The 19913-nt window shown below is 37.5% G+C and overlaps 1 protein-coding gene across 32 annotated transcripts in view; it reads right to left on the bottom strand.

Annotated features, from left to right (window-relative positions):
* Mbd5 (methyl-CpG binding domain protein 5) overlaps positions 1-19913 on the bottom strand; it is a 387213-nt gene that overhangs the window by 287408 nt on the left and 79892 nt on the right. For all 32 annotated transcript variants that reach the window (XR_015682831.1, XR_015682836.1, XR_015682838.1 and 29 more), the window contains 1 exon segment: positions 10172-10243. The gene's annotated coding sequence lies outside the window, so the exon portion shown is untranslated.

Below are 19913 nucleotides of genomic sequence, written 5' to 3'. Positions count from 1 at the left end.
ATGAGACAGAACCCACACCCAACACTGCCCAAACAACCAAAAACCAAAGACTAGATAGACCAGAGAGCTAGGATAAACCCCCAAATTACTGAACTATTGGTCTTTTTCTATTAAGTTAACAATAAAAATGAAACCTAATGATATTCTGCTTTACTCATGGATCAGTGCCTTATTCAACCATACTCTGGAGAATTACCCCTGCAGCAGATGAGAAACAAATACAGAGACCCACAGCCAGACATTTTACTTACACACACACTCACACTCACTCTCTCTCTCTCTCTCTCTCTCTCTCTCTCTCTCTCTCTCTCTCTCTCTCTCTCTCGGAGGGAGAGAAAGCTGGGGGTGGGGCAGACCATCTGACTGACCTTGGAACAAGGCACAGTTGCTCTAAATGAGATGTCTTCATCAATTCTTTCCCCCCTCAGAACTAAAGGACCCTTGAGGAAGACAAGGTGGAAGGAGCGTGGGAGCCAGAGGAGACATCAGGAGAAGACAGCAAAGCTCCTATGAACTCATGGAGACTGAACCAGGTAGCACAGGGCCTACGCTGGTCTGCACCAGGTCTTCTGTGTATATATTATAGCTTTCAGTATGTGATTCCTGAGTGTGTGAACAAGTGAGGCTCTGATATTTGTGTCTTGTCTTGGGTTCTTTTCCTCCTTTGGATTTAACCTGTGAAACTTTGAGTTGTGGTTCTTGTTTTCTCTTATATTTCTTAAAAATATTAAATGGGAACATATTTAACACAAGGGCAAAAATGCCAATAAATCTTTAAAGAAAAGGAGAAAATACAGGTTAAATTAACATTTTCTAGAACACTGAATTAGCATTACAATTAAATGTAATATGTTTACCCATAACATATCTTTAGGACACATCTACTTGGGTTTTAGTCTACCTATTCTGTCAAAATTTCAGTTTCAATTGAGAAGGAAAAATGTATTTATATTTCTTATAAAATGAGTACTACTAAAGAATTACTAAAATACTAGATAAACATGAAAATAATTCTCAGTAAATTTACTCATCAACCACCAAGAAAGGTTAGAATAATAAATATGAAATTAATAAAGGCTGAAATACTTGATGCTAGGTCAAAAACTTTAAACCTTTTTAAATTTTAAACAATGTGAAATATCTGTTAGGTCAGTCAATCTTGAGAACTGAGTTATCTAAAAGGAGATCATCTACAGTGCTGAACCCAGAAACTATTACCCACTCAATGTAATAAGCATGACCACATAAATGTGACACTGAGAACACCCAACACATACAGTTTATTGTATTCTAAATGCTTCAGAGATATTAATTATCATGACAAGCAAGCTTTAAGTAGCACTATTGTCAGAGTCAATTGATCAATCAAGTAATCTGCTCAAAAGTACCCGAGTCAGAAGGTAACGTGTAACATTAGGTGTCTATGGACAAACACCGTGCTCAGTGGCTTTCCCTCTCCTGTCCTGGCTCTTTCTCTATAGGAAATACGGGGAAACTGCTTGTAAGACTTTAGGCTTGTAGAGGAAACAAACAAACAAACAGAAAACAGCTCCTTAAAAAGCTATAATCCCGGGTTGGGGATTTAGCTCAGTGGTAGAGCGCTTGCCTAGCAAGTGCAAGGCCCTGGGTTCAGTCCTCAGCTCCGGAAAAAAAAAAAAAAGTTATAATCCCAATTTTTCTCACTGAAATCTCCAATCTGAATATCCCCTGCTTCTTCAGGTCATAAAGTTTTAGACTAAGTATTCAGAGTGGACCTACAGAATTTTATAATACTGTATGTTCTAGGGCAATTTAAAAAAATACATTCTCTTCAAAATTCCATTTTAATTACAAATATCGAAATATTTTCAAATATCAGTTCAAAGAAAGATGCATAGGCCAGTATAAAATCAATTTTTATAAAATATAGATCACTATATGTTTAATAAAATTGTGACAAGTCTATGCATGAGATGTTAATATTAGTGATTTATACTCTATACACATAAGATGACTAATATGTTCCAACAGTAGGCCTAATAGCCTAAAAAAACATAACCTCTAACATGAAAACCACCATCCTAAAAATCACAGAGGATAAACCTTAAAGCAAATGAACAAATCTAGTGAATAGCGTGAGAAGCTAGCTACTAGAGTGCAGCTGAGAAGTCAGTAAGGGAATCACAAGGGCACATAATAGACTACACCACACAAGTCTTTTGAACTAATAAAAAGCATGTAAAACAATATGAAGAGACCTTGCATATGACTGAATGAGAATTCAAGGAGGATGTGAAGGAAGCAGACAACAATGGCAACATCTTTATATCCTTAAAAAAAAAAAATCCTTGAATTCAATCATTAAATCTCAATGAGTCCCACAGCACAATAAATGAAAAGACTATTTTATGTTCCTATAATAAAACTACAGAGAATGAAAGTAAAGACAAGGTCTTAAAAGTAATGAACATTACTGTTCACTGATGGTGGAGCAGCACAGACTGGTGTGTGTGGTCACTATGGAAATCAGTGTGGAGGTTCTTCCAAAAGCTAGACAGAGAGCCACATGACAGAGCTATGCCATCTTTGGCAGAAGTCCAAAGACGTGATATCCTCCTACTGAGATACTTGCTTGCTCATGTTTACTTCTGTTCTACTCACAATATTTAATGAAGGTAAGCTTATTAGATGTTCGCCAATAATGAAAATAAAGCATAAAAATATAAAAGGATTGTATTTAGCTTTGAAGAAAATGAGATAATACATTTCTTTGGAAACAAATAGAATCAGGGAAAATACTGTATGAAATTACCTATAGCCAAAAAGAACATATGTCACATTCTCTATTATGTATAAATTCAAAAAATGAACCTTTAGGTGTCAATGTAACCTTGCTGTCTTAGTTACTTTTCTAATGCTGTGATAAGACACCATGACCAAGGCAACTAGATACAAAGAGTTTATTAGGGCTTACAGTTTCTGCAGGTTATCCTCACCATGGTAAGGGAGCATGGCAGCAAGCAGGGAGACATAGCGCTGGAGCAGTAGCTGATAGCTTACATACTGACCTGCAAGTAGGGGGCAGAGAGAAAGAGAGCTAACCGGGAAGGGTATGGGCTTTTGGAACCTCAAAGCCTGCCCGTAGTGACTTACCTTCTCCAAGAAAACCACATCTCCTAATCTTTCCCATACAATGATGACAACAATGATACCACCACCACCACCACCACCACCACCACCACCACCACCACCACCACCAACAACAACAACAACAACAACAACAACAACAACATCAAAACAGCTATAAGCAAGTTGTTGGTCAGAAGGTTTAAATGAGCCCTGAAAAATATAGGTTCTTGCCTGCTTGGTAGAATTGTTAAAGGCAATTGTTGAAGACAACACAATTTGGTAACAGGGTAGAAGAAGTCAAGCAGGTACTGCCCTACAACTTCCTACACGAGGAGTTGGTCTCAGTGTCAGATGCCACCTATATATGCCACCAAGGGAGAACAGACAGTAATACTCTTACCCATCTGTAAAGTCTGTTGTATTAGTTCCTTCCCTGTAGCTGTGATTAGACACATGTAACTAATAAGAAGACACTTTTATCTGGGTTTATGTTTCCCGAGAGTGAGAGCTCATCACCATCATGGTAGGGAAGCTTGGCAGCCAGCCTGTATGAAGACGAGCAAGGTAAGAACTCATATCTTAGGCATAAAAAGGAAGCAGAAACAAATGGAATGTCCTAAGGCTTCTGAAACATCAAATCTTCCAAGTGACACACACCTTCTAGCAATGTCAAGTCTCCTAAACCTATCTAAATATCTCCACCAGTCAGAGACCAAGTACTCACACGCAGAGACTTTGGGGATACCTCATTAGAACCTGATCTATAAACTATGACAACGACAGACCTAGCTTTGTATTTCCAGTGACTCAATGGTTGTACCTACAGCTTGGAAGTAACCAACAGCTGTCTAATTGGACCTAAGGCCCATGCAATAGATACTATAAACCTAATCAAGAAGTCGTGGCTGGTATGTTCCCAGTTCCCACAGGAGAAGCCACTACTATCATTTTGAGAAGTTAAAATAACTCACAAGTATCTTCCAAACACTCAGTTCTTATGGCTATAGGTAAGTGCCGCTCTATGCACCAAAGCTTCCTTTTGAGGCTGTCAGAGGTAGAGATCCACAGCTGGTCACAATTCAGAAACCGTGAGTTGCTCAGGCTCAATAGGACATGTATGACCTAGCACTCACAGGTAAGGCTCAGAACATCGTGGAACCTGGGACAAAGATTCTATGATACTGAGGACAAAGATCAGTGCTGAAAGACAGTGTCTTCTGAATACAATGGGGATGCCGAACCCACGAATTCTGAACATGATTACCTGAAGAAAGCCATACCAGTGGTCCTGTCAACACTGACAGAAGACAACTTCCTGCTACTGGATGAATAGCTATCAGTATAGCTGATATTGATACTGATACTGATGCTGATACTGATAAGGGATACTGAAGGAAGAAAAGCAATCAGTTTTCTTCACACAGTTGCTGGATACTGACTTTTCAGTGTTAAACATGCATTTGTGTGTGTGTGTGTTTGTGTGTGTGTATGTGTGTGTGTGATATACACATACGAAATTAAAAACAATTATTGGAGAAATTGAGAAGTGTAAGGAGGAGAGGAAGGAGTGGAAATGATGTACAGAAAGTGCACTTACTAAGTAAATTCACACAAAAAATAAAAGTACATTTAAGAGTTAAATGTAAATGCACTTAAGATTAATGAGTAAATAACTAAGAATAATAACTGAATTCTTGAAAAATAGAAAATGAAATTAAGCATATTAAAGAGATTCACGTATTCCATAATTCTATACCAGAAAAGTTTACTAGAAAAAAAGGTAAAACAAGATTTAGAAATAAAGATTAAGAGAATCTATTACTCTAATTACTGATATACTTTTAGCCATGTGGAAAATAACAGATCTGAAATATTAGACATCTGATAAGAAAAAAACATGGTAAATATATAAATAAAACCAACCTTAAGTTTATAAAACAATTTTAAATAACAATATAAAAATTAAGAAAGGTTTTGGTTTAAGGGTGTTGTTTTGCTTGGCTAGGTCATACAAGTCTGCACATATTTGTACAATATAATGATGACATTTCTAGGGTGCTCATCTAAAAATAGAGTCCTTAAGTAACACACTAAGTAACACACTATAAAAAGAGGAAGCTAATGGGTGTCAGTGTGACAAAACAAAGAAAAAAAGGAGGTTAATAAAGAAGAGAAAGGATAATAAATGATGGGAAAATAAAAACAAAGTACTAGAAACACAAGGAAAGGACATGAAAAGTCACAAGGAAAGGACCAAGTATCATAGAAAGGCAGGCCCACTAGAATTTAACACCTGGCTCTTCACTGTAACCTCTGAAAGCCAGGAAGGGATGGATGGTGGGTACCCTGCAAACTGAGAGACCAAAGAAGCCAGACTAGACAGCATACACTGTAAAATTATAAATCACAGAAGATGAAGGAAGAAAAACGTTAACTTATAAGACCAAACCTAAGCAACTACTGGACAGCAATCCAGCTCTACAGAAGGCACTAGGAAGAAACACCTGAGGAGACAATTGACCACTGAAGAGGACACATAGAACAAACAATCCAGAAACAGTAAATCACTCAAGAGGTTAAAAATGACCACACCACCACAACAAAAAACCAAAAATCAATAAACACTGCTCATTAACAACTCTCAGTACTGATGATTAAAACTCTCAGTACAGATTAACAGACTCGATTAGAAAAGAGGGTCCACCTTTTTTATACTTCAATGACTTAATATCCATACACAGAGGTATTAGCTTATCCATGTTCCTTGCTGCTCTATTCATGATAGTTATAAACTGGAATGAGCTAAATATTCACCAACTGATGAACGAAGAAAATTAGTATATTTACACAGTGGAATATTACTCAGCAACTAGTAAAAATGGAATTATAGAGTTCTGCAAGTAAAAGGATATAGTTAGAAATAGTCATCCCCTGTGAGGTAAACCGGAATAAAAAGACAAGTATTGTATATATTTTTTAATGTGGATATTCACTTTTAAGTTTTCAGTATGTGTGATACAATCCAAATGGCCACAGTGATTAGATATTTAATAACGACTAAATGGAAGGAAGGGATCTCCCAAGGAGGGAAAAACAGTATATAGTGTTTTGGGGGAGATTAAACGGAAACAAGGAGAATTAAATGGGGGGGGGAAATAATGAGGGAATACAGGGAGTGAAAACTAATACAATATTGAAAGAAAGTCAATATGGAAGACTATTACTAGAGAACTTTTCCAAAACATATAAATATATGAAAGGACTCTATCTTACCAAATAACAGGAAAGACAATACCCAAATGAGACTAAACTAATGGCCCAAGGAAAACATCCAGTGCCAGAAATGGGTTAGTTTGTTGAGTTTCTGGCCAAAGGGATCTCATGGAAACTACAGAGTATGCCAGGCTATTGTCAGAGCGATTAGCTGCTATCCATAAACTGATGATAAATGATGCAAAAGGCAACACTTACCTCATCTTATAAAACATTTACAAGTTAAGCTGTTGCCTAACTAGAAGCCTTACCTTACTGACCAGTGTTCCTGAACTGAATGCATACTGCATGACGCTGAAGGAGAAAAGGATTAAGCAGTGTTACCCAGCAGTGATCTGCATGTCAGATACACTGGCCCAAGCGTGGCACGACGGTCATGGGAGTGACCACACACTTTTTGTTTGGATTTAAGGTTTCAGTTAGTGCACAAGGAGGCCTTTTTCAGGTCTGTGATTTTTCAGATTTGGCCAAAATGAATTAAAACAACAACATATTTAATTCAAACTATTTAGAATATCTCTGAGGAAGGAGGAAGACTGAATGCAATAATAAAGTTTGCATTAAGAACTGATTGGACCTTTAAACTTTTCTTCAAAATTTAATTCAGATTTTTTTTACACTGTTTTAAAAGCAGGATAGGCACTGCATGAGGTAAGAGAGTAAATAAAGTTTCTTTAAATTCATGAGACATATGCATACACACACACACACACACACACACACACACACACACACACACACACACAGAACATGTTTAACATATTTGAGTGCACATTGGTACAGATCCCTTATAACCCATCAAAAAAAATCAAGTTTTTAAGAAGACATTCTGAAAAAAAAAAAAAAACAAAAGAAAAATTATCAGAAGCGTAAAAGTGGATGTCTCAAATTTAGTGCATACTTTTACTAGGAGAATACAATATTTTTTTAGGCTCATAGCAATGTGAACTGTACTGAGGTAATCAGACAGCATAATGTAATGGAGTTAGAAGCACACAGAAATACATACCTACATACTATCCCCTTTCCTAGCAGGTTTGTGAAGAATATAAAATCCTGACATTTGGTTATGTAAAATTACAGGGCTCAAGATGATTTTTCTTATTCCTTTAGCCTTCCTTTACTCTGGCACATGGAAGATAGGATAGAGTTACTGAAATCAGAAATCAGGATGGAGTTACTGAAATCTACGTATCCTTAGAAAAGATGAATAACAATATAAAGGCAAAATGACCGTGAGTGTTATGCATTTACTGTGACCTAGGTTTGTTTTTATTTGTGAACATTTTTCATTATTCTGTATTTATTCTACAGAAATTTGGTCTTAGTATGCTATGTTGTCACCTGGTCTTAGAAGAGCTTCCTGCCTCAGCCTTTCAAGCATCTGTGATTAAACACGTGTCCCACTTTGAGTAACTAAAAATGAATTTTTTTTTGGCTGCTGGGCCTGGAACACACTAAAAATATATTCTGACATCAAGTTCTAACCTCATATTTCGTTTGTAAATATCAAATAACCCTCATCCATACCCTTTTCACCCAAATCTCTTTGAATATAGGCAAGAACTTGTGCCTATGATTGAGTATGGCAAAGATAATACTTTGTGATTTCAGAAGCTAGGCCATCAAAAGGACAAGTATTCCACCTAACTTTATTTTTCTAGACACTCCTGCATGAAGACTTCATTTTGTGAAGACATTATATATACAGTGACTTCTACTGAAAAACTGAGTTCTGTACCAAAAGAATCATCTGCTGGATGTGAATAAATACTTTTGCCCATGATTTCAATTTTACAGCTGTCTTGTTAAGAGTTGCTGTGGAGAAGCACCATGACCAAAAGCAAGTTTAGGAGGATATGACTCATTTGGCTTATACTTTCACACTGTACCCCATCATTGAGATAAGCCGGGTCAGGAATTCAAACAGGACAGGAACCTGGAGGCAGGAACTGATGCAGAGGTAATGGGGGAATGCTACCTACTGGCTTGCTCCCTATGATTTGGGCAGCCTGCCTTCTCGTAGAACTCAGGACCATCAGTCAAGGGATGGTCCCATCCACAATGGGCTTGGCCCTTCCACATCAATCACAAATTAAGAAACTACTTAACAGGTTGTCTCCAGCCCAATCTTATGGAGGTATTTCCCAACTGTGGTTCCCACATGTCAAGATTAATCTAGCCTGTTTCAAGTTCTTATACAATCAGCCAATACAACTGAGGCTTTGTCAATATGACACACGCATAGCTCATTGTTAAGCCACAACCTTTCCTTTCTTGTTCATCTCCAAGATCATACATTAATAATGACAATACAATAATACAATATAATAATTTAGTGTAAAACATTAACAAACTTAAAATGTTCCAAACTTGAAAATTCGAACGCTAAAAAAGTATAGTCTCTTAAAATCCAATAGCTCTCCACTGTGGGTACTAAAAAATAAAAAGTAAATGAAAATCTTCAAGAGGGAAAACCCAGGTCACAGTCACATGTGGACAAATCAAAACCAAACTCCAGTTCCAACTGTTAAACCTGGATAAGCAATGTCTGGCATCCACTAATGATCTGGGCCCCTCCTAAGGGCTTGGGTCACTTTCTTGGCTCGGCCTTCAGACTCTGGACACTCAGAGAGGCTCCTTAGATTAGGCTGCACTCCACACCTGCTGCCACCTTTGGCAGTCATCTCATAATACAGCCAACTGCAAATGCTATGGCCTTCTGCTGCCATTCCCCTGCATCTCACCAAGAGTCTCCAGGATTCTACTCAGGGACTCCAGCTCCGCCAAGCCTCAGCTGCTCTTCAAAACCCCTTTATGCCTTAAAAACCAGTACTACCTGAGCCAGTCATTCTAAAGTTCAGCAACCAGCATGAGATACCACGTTGTCGCTTCTGGAAGACAGATTCTTTGTGTTGACCCTTAACAAACAGTTGCCAGAACATTCCACCACACAATCCTGGTCTCTTTTTAGTCATACCTGACACTTCAGCCCCAACTGACCAGCCGCAGCCCCAGGAAAGCAGAGGCTTCATTTTAGTGGTTCTGGACTCTTCTCAACCACAGGCTATTCTTCAGGTCCAGCTGTCCAGACATCACAGGTTCTCTACACAAAAGGCCTATTAGAGTCTTTGTTGTCCCTCAGAAACCTCACAAGCCAGGTTTCCACTATCCTTACTGCTTTCAACATTTTTATCTTCCAGACTCCTACAGAACAGCTCATTGAGCTCTCAATACCCAATGGCTTTTCTAGCCCAAAGTTCCAAAGTGCTTCCACAATCCTCCCAAAACTGTATGGTCAGCTCTGTCACAGCAAGAACACATTTATCCTGGTACTAACATGCCCAAGGGTTATTTACGCTGCAATGAAACACCATGAAACCTTTTTCAAGGGTTATTAAAAGATGACAAACAATTTATTCACATGAGTTACCTGTGATCAAATAATGTGAACAAACACTTTAAGTTATGAAGATCTCTCATCATTAACTGTAACTAATCCAATTCATCTAAATAAAATACAATAAATAAATTGTCACAGAGTAGAAAACTATGGTTACTTTTTATCAGACTCCCATCTCCCTAAATTCCTTGCTGTTACCTTCCAGTAATTTCTTTAAAAATCCTTCTCAGCTTTTAAACTTAGAAATTTTTGGACCATTCTCATAGTTTTTTCCCCCTATTAAACACTGGAATCAAGTAAACAATGTCACTATACTATACAAACAACCCAGATGTGCTTTTTATACTGTCACATCCAAAAAGTAGTAAGGTGAGAAATCTTACTCACTGATCATGATCTTCTGATTTCAAACATCTTGATTTAGCTACAATCCAATACACAGGTTCTTGGAGAAGTTATCTTCAGGAGAGAACATAAAAAAAAAAAAAAAAGGAAAAAAAGGAAAAAAAAAGATTATTCAGAAGAACAAAGCAGTAAGCCTTAAAAGCATTAATTTTTATTAGTATTTTTCATCATTTCTGTTTAATATTTTTATAACAGGACAAAACAGAAATCAACAGACTGGGAAAAAGTTTTTACCAATCCTACATCCGATAGAGGGCTAATATCCAATATATACAAAGAACTAAGTAAGTTAGGCTCCAGAGAATCATATAACCCTATTAAACATGGGGTACAGAGCTAAAAAGAAGAATTCTCAACTGTTAAATGTCAAATGTCTGAGAAGCACCTAAAGAAATGTTCAACATCCTCAGTCATCAGAGAAATGCAAATCAAAACAACCCTGAGACTCCACCTCACACCAGTCAGAATGGCTAAGATAAAAAATTCAGGTGATAACAGATACTGGAGAGAATATGGAGAAAGAGGAACACTCCTCCATTGTTGGTGGGATTGCAAGCTGGTACAACCACTCTGGAAATCAGTCTGGAGGTTCCTCAGAAAATTGGATATAGTACTACCTGAGGACCCAGCTATACCACTCCTGGGCTTATACCCAAATAATGCTCCAACATACAACAAACACACATGCTTTGTTCGTAGCAGGCTTATTAATAATAGCCAGAAGCTGGAAACAACCCAAATGCCTTTCGACAGAGTAATAGATACAGAAAATGTGGTACATCTACACAATGGAATACTACTCAGTTATTAAAAACAATGATTACATGAAATTCTTACGCAGATGGATAAAACTAGAAAATATCCAGAGTGAGATAACCCAAATCACAAAATAACACACATGGTATGCACTCACTGATAAGTGGATATTAGCCCAAAAGCTCAGATACAATCCACAGATCACATGAAGGTAAAGAAGTTGGAAGATCAAAGAGTGGATGTTTCATTCCTTCTTAGAAGGGGAACAAAATATTCACAGGAAGAAACAGAGACAAAGTGTAGAGCAGAGACTGAGGAATAGGTCATCTAGAGATGAACCTATCTCATCAAACCCAGAAAATATTGTAGATGCCAAGAAGTGCATGCTGACAGGAGCCTGATACAGCTTTCTCCTGAGAGGCTCTGCCAGAACCTGACAAATACAGAGTCAGATGTTCTAAACTAATCATTGGACTTAAAATGGGGCCCACAATGTAGGAGTTAGAAAAAGAACAGAAGGAGTTGAAGGGGTTTTCAACCTCTTTCAACCTCCATAGGAGGAACAACAATGTCAACGAACCAGACCCCCCCCCCCCCCAGAGCTCCCAGACACTAAACCACTAACCAAAGAGTACACATGGAGGGACCCATGGCTCCAGACACATATGTAGCAGAGAATGGCCTTGTCAGGCATCAATGAGAGGAGAGGCTCTTGGCCCTGTGAAGGCTCAATGCCCCGGTGTAGGGGAATGCCAGGGCAGGGAGGTGGGAGGGAGTAGGGTAGGTGGGTGGGGGAACACTCTCATAGAGGAAGGGGTAGAGAGGAAGGGATAGGGCGATTCCAGAGGGTAAATTGGGAAAGGGGATAACATTTGAAATAGAAGTAAAGAAAATATCCAAGAAAGAAAAAAAGATGATTCAGAAGAAAGAAGTAAGCCTTAAAAGCATTTATTTTTATTAGTAGTTTTCATCATTCCTATCAAAGGATATGTAAAATACAAATGATATGCAATGTTATATCTTTTATATAAACTTTGTACATTTTATAAAGTTCAGTGACCACTTTTTAGACTAATCTTAATCTCTTTTTTCACTGCTTTTACTCTGATTTTGTTATGTTCAAACTGTCTCAACCACCTGGCTATCAATATCATCAAAACCCCCTCCATGACTGTTTTTTCCTGATTGTTTTGCATAAAACATTATGAAATATAAACTCTACTAAGAGTGGAAATATCCCTGTCAATCAATATCCTCCATCTGAGACCAAGTTCTGCCTCTTAATCCTATCAGTTGCCCTTCTTCCTTCAGACTCTGTAACACTCCATAGTTATTGAATACCACACTTAATACAACTCTAAACTCTCCAACACTTATTATTTCCCTCCTCTTACTATGGACAGATACTACTTTCTTGGCCTGGCTTTGTGATTTAAGTTTGTTACCCTTTCTGTTTCTAGTCCACTTAGTCTCTCTTGATTACCTTTCTTTCTCTTCGTTTTCACAAATTCATTGAAGAAGTTAACCACTGTTTTTGTTTTGTTTTGCTTTCCCGAGATACTTGAAGCAATCCCACTAAATTCAGGAACAAGACAAAGATGCCCACTCTTCCCATATCTATTCAATACAGCACTCAAAGTTCTAGCCAGAGCAATAAGACAACAAAAGGAGATCAAGGTAAAAAGGATACAAATTGACAAAAAGTCAGGGTATCACTATTTGCAGATATTATGATAATATACATAAGTGACCCCAAGAATTTTACCAGAGAACTTCTACAGCTGATAAACAACTTCGGTCAAGTGGCTGGATATAAAATTAACTCAAACAAATCAGTAGACTTCCTTTATACAAATGATAAACAAGCTGAGAAAGAAATTAGGGTAACATCCTTCACGATAGTCACAAATAATAACACCTTGTAGTCACTTTAACCAAACAAGTGAAAAATCTATATGATAAGAACTTCAAGTCTCTCAAGAAAGAAATTGAAGACTTCAGAAAATGGAGAGATCTCCCACGTTCATGGATTGCTAGGATTAACAGAGTAAAAATGGCCATCCTACCAAAAGCAATAAACAGATTCAGTGCAATCCGCATCAAAATTCCAACTCAATTCTTCAAAGACATGGAAAGAGCAATTCTCACTTTCATATGGAAAAACAAAAAACCCAGGACAGTGACAACAATTCTTAACCATAAAAGAACCACCTTTCAATTAATAAGGAATCACATTAACCAGGACTTCTGTTCATTAGTTCAGGTAATTGTTGTTCATAACAACAATCTAATAGAATTAGACTCTTGATCATTACTTGGGCTTAGGAACAAAAGACAGCAAGGAGCCAGGCACTATACATCAATCTCATTAATTTATTTAAATATAAGGAAAATGTTAAGAATCCCAACCTTAAATGCTTTCCCAAAGACTCTGAATATGCACTCTTTTTCTAGTAAGCAACGCTTCCTACTGGGCACATAACCTAAATTACCAACCAAAACTTATGACATATATCCTGCTAAACAAAAATCATTGCACCCTGCTGAAAATTCTCATCTCTATATTAATACTCAACTCTTTGGTTCACACATAAACAAGGCTGACAGGTCTTGATCTGAGATCACTCTCCACTGCCAATATAGCCACTCCCCTTATTATTACTCACCTAAATTCAAATGTTGTACCTGTTAACTATCCTGGCTACCTATTCTATCATTTAATTGTTTAGAGGTGAGGCCACTGCACATTTGGACTTATGTTAAAATTGCTTAAATGGCTTCGCAACGTTCCTGTCCTCCAATCCATATTACTCACAGTAGACAGAATGCGCTTTCTGTAATCCAAGCTTTATTACATTGTTCTCTGAAGAGTCAAACTTTGCCACACTTTAAACATTCAATTGGCTTCTCAATGTCATCAGACTCACATATAAACCGTTTTTCACGGGTTGGTGACTGTGGTGCTAACCGCTATGCATCCATATTAATTGATAAGGTGGGAGTTTTCTTCCTCTTCCTTAACACATTGCCATAAGATCATTACCTGAACTAATATTTCTTTTCCAGGTCTATGTAAGTACTTAGTGTTCTTGTCATACAATGACATGTGATAATCCTGGGAAAATCTTTTCTCATTTATATAATCGGTTGTGGTGACCAGTGGCACAGTTTTGGTGTCCAATAAAATAGACAGTCCTAGTACCTATACATTTCTAAGATTGCCTATCAGGTAGGCTGTGGAAATAAAGGTTATTTGGGGCCAATAAGATAATGAACAATGGAGCCAAGTCTAGGGTTAGTCCTTAAATGCTTCCTATAAGATTATTCAATCTCTCCTCTCTTACCACGTCAATTTGAAAAGCAAATTCAGGAGGCAGGGTTAGCCTAATATACTAATGAAAAACAAATTCCTCATGGTACTGTTATTTCTGGAATACTTGGTTTCAATAGCTGAGTGTAGCCTACGCTTAGCAAAAAGAAAGTAACATAACTTGAGAACTATGTACTTACATAAACCAGGAAAAAAACAGAAAGATTATTTCAGGTAATAGTCTTAGGCCAATGACTAAAGGATGACAAAATCTCCTACAGGGCTTCCTTATTACTCAAATTAATTAATTAAATTAAATTTCTAGTATTTAGCCCAGTACTTTAAACAGAAAGTAATAGAAAGAAAACAGTCACATGGTTGGATATACTCTACACTGCTTTGTACAATATCACGCCACCGTTACCGATAACTAAATACTGCATACTACCTACAGTCTTCTGTAGTTGCAATGCCTTTTAATTTCAGTTTAATAATAACTACATAGGTATATCATAGATTTAATATTTAATAAGTAGGGACCTGCTATTCCCAACAAATAAAATGTCATAAGCATATAATTTTATATATGTAAAATATTATAATAAACCCAAATATTTCCTGGTTTTGGACATTTAGACTTTTCTGTCATCAATTTTAGATGGACCATTATTTCTGTTTCTATTCAAGTTAATAAATTTCATACGTTTACATACAGTAGGTTCCATTTTCTTTTTACACTGTATTTTCCTTAAGAGTTTGAATTTTGTCTTCATATTCTTATCCTCCATGGTATGCTTACCTTGATGTTAATAGGCACTGAATGTTACATATTACACTGTTAATATATACTGAATGAATTTCAAACAATGTGATTAACGTAAAAAAAAGATATTTCTTGGTGCCGTATTAATAAGACATTGGAGCATATGAATTAAAAACTCTTGTCTCTGCAATTCAGAAGAATGTAACAACCAGGCATCTATAATCCTGGCACACAAGAGGTGGAGGAAGAAGAATGGCCAGCAAGTTTGGATTTAATAGTGAATTTCAGGCAAGCTTTGGTTGCAACTTAAGATCCTTTCTAAAAAAAGGGAGAAGAGATGGGGGAGCAAAAAAACCAAAAGAATCTAACAAATGAAGACTCTGTACTGTTCTGGTGAGCTCTGGTCCTGATGGGAAAGGACAACAGGTAATCAAGGAAGGAGATGGTGTCAGGAGATCTGGATGGATCTTTCTTGCAGTTCTAAAGTAAGAGCTGTCTAGAGCAGGGGTTTTCAGTCCAACAGCACTGGCATTTTAAACTGTTTGACTCTTCATGTTGGGGTCTGTGCTGAGCACTGTATAATGCTTAGTAGCAAGCATTCTTGATCTCTCTATCTATTACGCTAGATGCCAATAGCACTACCTTGAGTTCTTCGGGTCTAGTCATACACAGATCCACAAACCTTTCAGTACATTCTCCTAAGGCAATCTCCTTCAAATGAGGACAGCTGTTCAATAGTAAAAAAGAACAACTGTGCCTCACAATCCTAGCTCCGAACGCAGAATTTCACCCTCAAATTTTCTGGCTGAATTCCTAACCAGCTAGAAAAAAAAATTAAAGCTATAGATGAGAAATGTACAACCAACATAATCCTACATGGAGAAACAATATAAACCATCAACTGAAGTCAGGGAGGAAGCACTGATGGTCACTCTCCCCACTCCTTTTCAATTCTGTGCTCAACTACTACATGAATCAATAAAGCACAAGAAGAAAATTGAAGGGATACAAAGAGGGAAAGGAATAAAACATCTTTATTTGCAAATCTCTGGATATTACACATTAGAGAACCATTAACTGTGTAAAAACATGTCTAGAAGAATAACTAGAGCAATGTGGCAGGACACAATCAATAAATTTCTATGCACCAGCAAAAAGACTAGAGAGAAGGAGAACATGGACACACTCCATAAACAATGCCCTCTAAGTAAATAAAATACATAGGAATTAACAACCAAGGAGCTGCTAGATCTCTACAATAAAAACTTTAAACTTTTGAAAAGATAGGAAAAAAATAAAAAAAAAAACACTAGAAAATGGAAAGGTACCCCATGTCGATTGATTGGTGGAATTAATACTAGGAAATGACCATTTCTTCCACAAGCTATTTATAGATATAATACCGTCCCATCACAAAATCCCCATCAAATTCCTCACAGAAATAGAAAACAAAACTATCCAAAAATTGATATGGAATCACAAAAGATGCTGGACAAGACAGAAAAATATACAACAAAATCAGAAACAATGCTGGAGATTACCATTTCACTTTTAAGATATACTAGTGTCATGCTGATAAAAATATGTGACGCTGGCACAAAAGCAGACACGCAGGTCCACGTAACAAAACTGAAGATTTGAAATGGGGCAATATCAGGGCATATGTGATCTGATAAGGAGACTGGGAGAAGTGGAGGGCGGGGCTCTAATTATCAAAACGAGAGGGGAATAAAGAACAGAGGAAGGTTAGATATATTCTGAATTATATAGTTTAATTGAATTTTTTTTCATATGGACTGACAATGCTCCTGTAAGACCCAAGACAACCTAAGAAAAACCACAACACCAAGCATGAGAAGCCGATTTCTTGAGTTGTTAGACAGATCTGTTCAAAAAACTCCCAAAATATTAGGCTATTGTTATTACCCTTGGTTGCCCACCACGATTGGAAGGTCAGTCCGTATTTCAAGGACAGCATACATTTCAGACAAAAGGTCCAAAGGACCCTGGGCTGGAACTGATCTGAGTGCCTTCTCTCTGAGGTCCATCTTCCATGGTACCAGAAGTCACCATGAAGGCTTCCAAAGAAAGGAATCCACCAACAGTTCTACCCAGCTATGATAACTATTTACCTCAACAGCCAGGAAGGCACAATAACCACAAAGGTGGAGTGTTAACAAGCTTATACTGACAGTAGCCAATAGTTCTCAAATTAGATCTCTCATCCACTCAGCAAGAGGGAAATTATGACTGGTATTGGAAGCCTAGTCAACTATCCAGGGCTAATGAAGTTATGAATCTTGAAGAATAATCTACTAACACCATTCTACTGAACTGCACGATTCCGATGCACACTAAAAATATCTGTCCTTATAAGCATAGATAAGTAAATCCTCATCCCTGATCCAAGAAATTTCCCTTTGCCAAACACCGAGAATCTTACAGAAAACCACAACCAACCAAAATGTACAGTTGTCGAGTCCAGTAACAATGGGTATAATTACAAAACAACTCCTGTACTTAAGACCCAGGGAACACTGCTGAAGAAGGGTTGGAAAGACTGTAAGATCCAAAGGATCAGGGGGTATGTTGTCAAACTGCATTTGTAGTAATGTCAGAAGAGATGCCCATAAAGTCTCAGCAGCAATGAATACCTGACACAAGCTGAACAGAGATAACAATGGAAATGGGAAAGTGGACAGGGAAGAACATGAGACTTGAATCCTACACAAAGAATTATATGCAACTAAAGATGGCTGAAAGTAGAAGAGATAGAATTCACAGAGAAAAAGACACTAATCGATTATCTAATGCCAAATGATCTTCAAACATTCATATAACTAACACTGTATAGACCAAGTAGGTTCTAGTAAAACGTATGTGTACACACACACACACACACACACACACACACACACACACATATATATATATATATATATATATATATATATATTTGACAAAGCAAAGAGGGGTATGAGGAGGGTTTAGAAGGAGGAAATGAAAATGATGTCACTATATTATGAACGTAAAAATAAAAAACAAACAGAAATTTGAAACAACCCAATGAATAACCAAACAAATGAGATATGTTTAAAATGACCCTTCTTTATCCAGTAATAATAAATTTACTGTAAAAGAAGAAGAGATAAAAATGAACTTCTGCCTTTCAGTCTCCATCTGCACCCAGAGCTAAGGTTCTCCCACAGCCCTCGGTACCAAATCCGCCCATAGAGAGTTGGTCTCCTAAGCCCACAATCCACAGGTGAGACCACCGCTTTCCCTCAAATAACTGTACAAAGAGGGACCAACCAGGAGCACACAGGGCACAGATCTGTGGAGCAGCCTGGGACAGGATCCTTCCAGTCTCCATTTGCACCTAGAGCGAAGGCTGTCCCACAGCCCTCCGTAACCAAATCCTGACAAGAGAGAGCTGATCTCCCAGCACTGCTCCTACTCCTAAGATCACGGAGTCATAGGTCAAGGGGAGGGACAAGTTCCAGTTAGAGACAGCAACACCAACTAATACCAGAGATAACCAGACGGCAAGAGGTCATAGTAAACAATGAGTAAAAGAAATGCAAAATGCACAAAGCTCCTAATCCAAAACATAAGAAATCCAGGACACAATGAGAAGACCAAACCTAAAAATAACAGGGATAGAAGAGAGCAAAGATTACCAAATTAAAGGGTCAGTAAATATCTTCAACAAAATCATAGAAGAAAACTTCCCTAACCTAGCCCATGAACATAAAAGAAGCCTACAGAACTCCAAATAGATTGGACCAGAAAAGAAACTCCTCCCAACACATAATAGTCAAAGCACCAAATGCACAGAACAAAATAAGAATATTATAAGTAGTAAGGGGGGTTAGGGATTTAGTTCAGTGGTAGAATGCTTGCCTAGCAAGTGCAAGGCCCTGGGTTTGGTCCTCAGCTCCGGGAAAGAAAAAAAAAAAAAGATTTAGAAGTAGTAAGGGAAAAAGGTCAGATAACATATAAAGGCAGACCTATTAGAATTACACCAGACTTCTCACCAGAGACTATGAAAGCCAGAAGATCCTGGGTTCCCTAAGAGAACACAAGTGCCAGCCCAGACTACTATATCCAGCAAAACTCTCAATTAACATAATGGAGAAACAAAGATATTCCATGACAAAACCAAATTTACACAATATCTTTCCACAAATCCAGACCTACAAAGGATAATACATGAAAAATTCCAACAGAAGGAGGGAAACTACACCCTAGAAAAAGCAAGAAAATAAACTTCTTTCAACAAACTGAAAAAAAAGATAGCTGAACAAATATGATTCCACCTCTAACAACAAAAATAAGAGGAAGCAACAAACACTATTCCTTAATACCTCTTAATATCATTAGACTCAATTCTCCAATAAACAGATATAGACTAACAGACTGGATACATACAGGACTGAGCATGGTGCTGCATGCAGGAAATGTACCTGAGTGAAAAAGACACACACTATCTCAGAGTAAAAGCCTGGCAAAAAATTATGCAAGCAAATGGTCCCAAGAAGCAAGCTGGAGTAGCTGTTCTAATATAGAATAAAATCCACCTTCAACCAGAATTTTTCAAAAAAAGGAAGGACACTTCATACTCCTCCAAGTAAAAATCTATCAAGATGAACTCTCAATTCTGAACGCCTTTGCTCCAAATGCAAGGGCACCCACATTAATAAAAGGAATCTTATTAAAGCTCAAAGCATACATTGCACCACCCACAAAAATAATGGGAGACTTCAACACCCCACTCTCATCAATGGACAGAGCATGGAAACAGAAACTAAACAGAGACCCAGTGAAACTAACAGAAGTTATGAACCAAATGCATTTAACTGTTATCTATGGAACATTACATTCTAAAACAAAGG

This window comes from Rattus norvegicus, chromosome 3, assembly GCF_021556685.1.
Source record: "Rattus norvegicus strain SHRSP/BbbUtx chromosome 3, alternate assembly SHRSP_T2T, whole genome shotgun sequence".
Taxonomy (NCBI): domain Eukaryota; kingdom Metazoa; phylum Chordata; class Mammalia; order Rodentia; family Muridae; genus Rattus; species Rattus norvegicus.
The sequence above is the reverse complement of the archived record's forward strand: the minus strand, read 5'-3'. Positions and strand labels throughout refer to the sequence as shown.